The sequence below is a fragment of the Balaenoptera acutorostrata genome, chromosome X (genome assembly GCF_949987535.1).
Source record: "Balaenoptera acutorostrata chromosome X, mBalAcu1.1, whole genome shotgun sequence".
Taxonomy (NCBI): Eukaryota; Metazoa; Chordata; class Mammalia; order Artiodactyla; family Balaenopteridae; genus Balaenoptera; species Balaenoptera acutorostrata.
This window is the reverse complement of record NC_080085.1, coordinates 23,363,285-23,368,983: the sequence shown is the minus strand read 5'-3', so window position 1 is coordinate 23,368,983 and position 5,699 is coordinate 23,363,285. Positions and strand designations below refer to the sequence as shown.

At 36.9% G+C, this 5,699-nt stretch overlaps 1 non-coding gene across 1 annotated transcript; it reads right to left on the bottom strand.

The window, feature by feature from the left end:
* Positions 1-4,219: 4,219 nt before the first annotated feature.
* Positions 4,220-4,377, bottom strand: LOC114237612 (U1 spliceosomal RNA). Its single transcript, XR_003623138.2, has one exon. It is a non-coding gene; the product is annotated as a U1 spliceosomal RNA (small nuclear RNA).
* Between the last annotated feature and the right edge of the window lie 1,322 nt (positions 4,378-5,699).

The window sequence follows — 5,699 nt, the reverse complement described above, 5'->3', positions numbered from 1 at the left end:
GGATATTTTGGGGTTCTCACCCCTCCCATTTGTATAACAGATGACAAATGCAATGTACAGCTGCATCACAATTAAATGCTTTTTTCCTTTGTAGAATTAGAACCCTTTTTGATACTGTTTAATATGCTGGGTCTATAAGGCAACTATACACACAACTGATCCAATCTGTAACATTAATGATTTAACCAAAATTATGGAAAATGATAACTGGTCTAAATAATTTACAAAATCACAGAAGACATTCATGATATGTGGATAAGTGCTTAAAAAATAACAAAAATACGATCCAAATTTATTTAAACCATTAAAGTTTACAAAAGAGAAAAATGTTTCTTGTCATAGTTGAACAGGTAGATTATTCCCTCTGCATGTAAGGCATTTATAAAAAGGCAGAAATGCCAATTTTTGGCATCGATGCTCTCTTGGAATTAGTTCTGTCAACACCCCTACAGGTGGCACAAGAGAAACAGATTGAGAAGTTTGTTGATAATATGGGGTCATTCCAAAATCCTATTTTGGCTGTCCTCTTCAGCATCATTTTAAGCACCTGGATCCGACTCATAAAATCTTTTTGATTTGGAAAATAATTTTTCTGTATCCTGCCATAAAAATAAAAATGTTATTTTGTAACAAAAGTATCTGTTAAATGTCAAAAATTTGCCATGTGTTCCGCAGAGTTGAAACGCTCCCATTGGTTCAAGAATATGCCAGCTGTAGCTTAGATGACTCACAAGAGAGGTAATGATCATGGTACACGTATTGTTTTTGTTTCCACTCTAGACTGACTACTGGGATGTGGACCAGAAAACTGTCCTAATACAAATTCAGCTCACTTCCTGAAGACTTTTGAAATAACATATTTTTTCATCAAATTCAATTTTTCACATTTATTGTTTTGCTAACATAATTGTCTCTGAAACTTGTCATGGATTGAGACCATGAATTAATGAATTTCATTTTGCTTATTTTTAAATCCTCAGTACTTATCACATGGCAAATAGTATGCACTAAATATAATATATGCCTACTGACTGATGATAATGAATGAGTAAATTATTCTCTTAATACTGCTAACTCATTTATTTCACTATGAAAATAATAATAATAACACTTTTAGTACATTTTCCAATGTTGTTATTAGTAATTAATAAAAGCACCCTGATTATTAGTGTCTGCCCAGTTAGAATATTGGAATATGAGTAGCACAGCAAAAGCCATTACTTTGAAAATCTCAGCTATCCACCTAATTTAACTTTTCTCTCAGTCAATATTGGTTGTAAAGCAAAATCTGCATAAACCATGATAGACAATTCAGGCATCATAATTAAAACTGACCTTCTCTGTCCTTTGTCTGTCATGATTCTTTTTGCAAAAAAAAATCACCAGAGCTTTTGTTTATCACATTGACTGAAATGTCAAGGTCTCTGATGATTTTGACTCTCAGAGAAAAGCTTTATCAGAAATATGTAGCACTAGGAATACTCTAAAATAAAAAATAATACTATATAAAAGTTTTTATTTGAGCTCTGCAGTATTCTAACATTATAGCAATTTATTTTTTCTCTGCATTTCAGAAATTAAATAAACACAAGTATAACAGTACCTCAGGTTTCTCAATGGGAAACAAAGAAACAAACAAAAAAAAGTAGCAAAACAGTTGTTATAATAGGAGAAATGAAAATGGCATCTAGGATTAAAACATCAGCCTTCACCAATGTGAATCCAGTTGATCATCCAGTTGTTTGTGAGACAGTCTGGTGTGGGTGAGGAAGGATGGGAGGAGGAGAACTAATCCTGTAAAATATAAGGCATAAAAGGAGAGGAGGGCAGAAAAAGGGTATAAAGGGACCAGGCCTCTGGGAGATTCTAAAAGATTAATTTCAAGGTCTAGCCAGATTGAAACCTGTGTAAAATTTCCCAAATTATGCAAACAAAACTAGTGTACATTCATAGAAAATTGTCATATATTATAATTGGATCTATGCAGAAATGAGGACAAAAACTTTCAATGTAGTATATTAAAGTGTACGTGACTTGATCCCTGTCCAAATTTCCACTTTCATCTCTCAGCAACCACCTCACTGTATATGTTCCGATAATAAGGAACTTTTTGAGTTTGATTGAACTCCCTTGTTGTTTCTCAATTTTGGCCTTTTCAGAGTGTTCTTTCTGTCTAGAATACTTCTCTGCCCCCCTAGTTCTTACTTCCTTGGGTGATTCCTATTCACCCTCTGTAACACAACTTAGAAGTCACTTTGAAAAGGCTTGACTGGCTCCACTAAACCTGTACTGTGTATTCCTTCCATGTTCCTATATATCAACCCAGAGTTTATCATACTAGATTGTAATTCAAGATATGCTTTCAACCATAATTTGCTTCTTAAATTCTGTGAAGGCGCCAGAACATGGAAGCAGCCTAAGTGTCCATCAACAGATGAATGGATAAAGAAGACGTGGCACATATATACAATGGAATATTACTCAGCCATAAAAAGAAACGAAATTGAGTTATTTGCAGTGAGGTGGATGGACCTAGAGTCTGTCATACAGAGTGAAGTAAGTCAGAAAGAGAAAAACAAATACTGTATGCTAACACATATATATGGAATCTAAACAACAACAACAACAAAAAATGGTCATGAAGAACCTAGGGGCAACACGGGAATAAAGACGCAGACATACTAGGGAATGGACTTGAGGATATGGGGAGGGGGAAGGGTAAGCTGTGACAAAGTGAGAGAGTGGCATGGACATATATACACTACCAAACGTAAAATAGATAGCTAGTGGGAAGCAACCGCATAGCACAGGGAGATCAGCTCCGTGCTTTGTGACCACCTAGAGGGGTGGGATAGGGAGGGTGGGAGGGAGAGAGACGCAAGAGGGAAGAGATATGGGGACATATGTATATATATAACTGATTCACTTTGCCATAAAGCAGAAACTAACACACCATTGTAAAGCAATTATACTCCAATAAAGATGTTAAAAAAAAAAAAGAAAAATTCTGTGAAGGCAGGAGATACATCCAGTAATGATATCTCTCTTGTTCATCATAACATGCCTAATTTCTTGTGCAGAGCCTGTTTCATATAGTAAATGCATCTGTTGATTTAAATCAAAATTGAATGGTGAAGAAAGATGGTTATTCATTAAGCATTCATTAACTACTTAGTACAGAGCCCAAATAACTCAGAAGAAACAAAAGCTAATACTAGGGGGCTTTCCTGGAAGTGCAGTGGTTGGGAGTCCACCTGCCAATGCAGGGGACACGGGTTCGAGCCCTGGTTCGGGAGGATCCCACATGCCACAGAGCAGCTGAGTCCGTGTGCCACAACTGCTGAGCCCGTGTGCCGCAACTACTGAGCCTGTGTGCCACAACTACTGAGGCCCGCACACCTGGAACCCGTGCTCTGTAGCGGGAGAGGCCACCGCAGTGAGGGGCCCCCGCTCGCCACAACTGGAGGGGGCCCACGCAGAGCAGCGAAGACCCAACGCGGCCAAAAATAAATAAAAATTTTTTTAAATAAATAAATTTATTTAAAAAAAAAAAGCTAATACTAGGCAAGGGGATAGAAACCAAGACAAAAGTTCAGCTACAAGTGATTCAGGAATTCAGACTGACACTTGGGTGGGAGGACCATTTATTATATCATGTGACAGCCTGGGACCCAAGATGGGAGAAAAGGGTCATTTTGTGGTAAAAAGGGGATCCAGCATACAGTAGCAGATAGAAATGAGGCAAACCTCAGCTTTAGACAGAAAATATTTTGTGCTGTTATTTTTAGGACAAAAACCGATCTTTGATCAAAGTTGCAGAGAGAATAGAGTCGGGTTTAGCATTTTCCCTGCGATTAAAAATATATTTTTTACTTGATCAGTTCTATTGAAATATAATTTACACATAGAAAAATTATCCTTTTCGGAGTGCAGTTCTGGGAGTTTTAACAAATGTATACAGTCATGTAATCATCACCGTAATCACGATATAGACCAGGTCCACCAGTCCATCACTTTATGCCCTTTTGTAGTTATCCTTCACCTTCACCTCCACCCCTGGCAACCAGTGATCTGTTTTCTGTCCCTATAGTTGTGCCTTTTTCAGAATGTCATATAAATGGAATAATAAATTGTGTGGCCTTTTGAGCCTGGCTTCCCATAATTAGAGTAATGCATTTGTGATTCATTTGTATTTTTATGTGTGCATATTAGAGGTTTTTTGGGGTTTTTTTTAACCCCACAAGCACAAATTCTGCAATCAAGTTTCCCACATGTGGGAAAATCACAGGGGGTCAGCACATCCGCAGTGCAATGGGCAAGACTTGGCTTGGGAAAACCAACTTTGTGATCATACTATCTCTCCTGTCAAATAAGTATTTATTAGATTATCTTTTACTGCTGAGCAGTATTCTGCTGCTAGATATATCACAGATTATTTATCCTTTCTCCCATTGAAGCCTATTTAGTTTGCTTCTAGTTTTTGGCCATTATGAATAAAGCCACCATACATACTCATGTACAAGTTTCTTGCGTGAAGATAAATTTTTTTCCCTCTTCAGGTAAAATAAAAATTTGACTTTAGCAAAAGGGCCAGACTTTTTTCCAAAGTTGCTATAATATTTTGTATTCTGAGCAGCAATTTATGAGAATTCCAGTTGCTCAACATCCTTGCCAATGCCTTGAGATTGTCAGGTTGTATATCTGAGTGTTCTCTTTTGTTTTTCATTTTATTTTTGTTTTAGCATTTCTAATCAGTGTATAATGATATTTCATGGTGGCATAATGATATTGAGTATCTCCTTTTCTTGTGTTCGATGTTAGACATATCTTTTCCTCATTGAAGTGTTTGTTTAAATCTTGTCCACTTGCACTTGCGATGTTTATTTCCTTCTTATTATTTATTGAGTTTTGAGATTCTTTTATATATGTGAGATACAAGTCCTTTACCAGATGTATGTTTTGCAAACATTTACCCTAATCTGTGATTTTCCCTTTCATTGTGTTAACAGCTTCTTTAGAAAAGCAGAAATTTTACACATTTATAATGTCCAACATAAATTTATTATGCCTCTTTTGATGTCGTATTTAAGAAATGCTATGGACAGCAACAGTCATCTCTACCCACCACCAGAGCCTCCCATCAAGCCTCTTAGATAGCCTCAACCACCAGAGGGCAGACAACAGAAGCAAGGAAAACTACAATCCTGCAGCCTGTGGACCAAAAACCACAGTTACAGAAAGACAGAGAAGATGAAAAGGCAGAGGGCTATGTACCAGATGAAGGAACAAGAAAAAAACCCCAGAAAAACAACTAAATGAAGTGGAGATAGGCAACCTTCCAGAAAAAGAATTCAGAATAATGATAGTGAAGATGATCCAGGACCTCGGAATAAGAATGGAGGCAAAGATTGAGAAGATGCAAGAAATGATTAACAAAGACCTAGAAGAATTAAAGAACAAACAAACAGAGATGACCAATACAATAACTGAAATGAAAACTACACTAGAAGGAATCAATAGCAGAATAACTGAGGCAGAAGAACGGATAAGTGACCTGGAAGACAGAATGGTGGAATTCACTGCTGCGGAACAGACTAAAGAAAAAAGAATAAAAAGAAATGAAGACAGCCTAAGAGACCTCTGGGACAACATTAAACGCAACAACATTCGCATTATAGGGGTCCCAGAAGGAGAAGAGA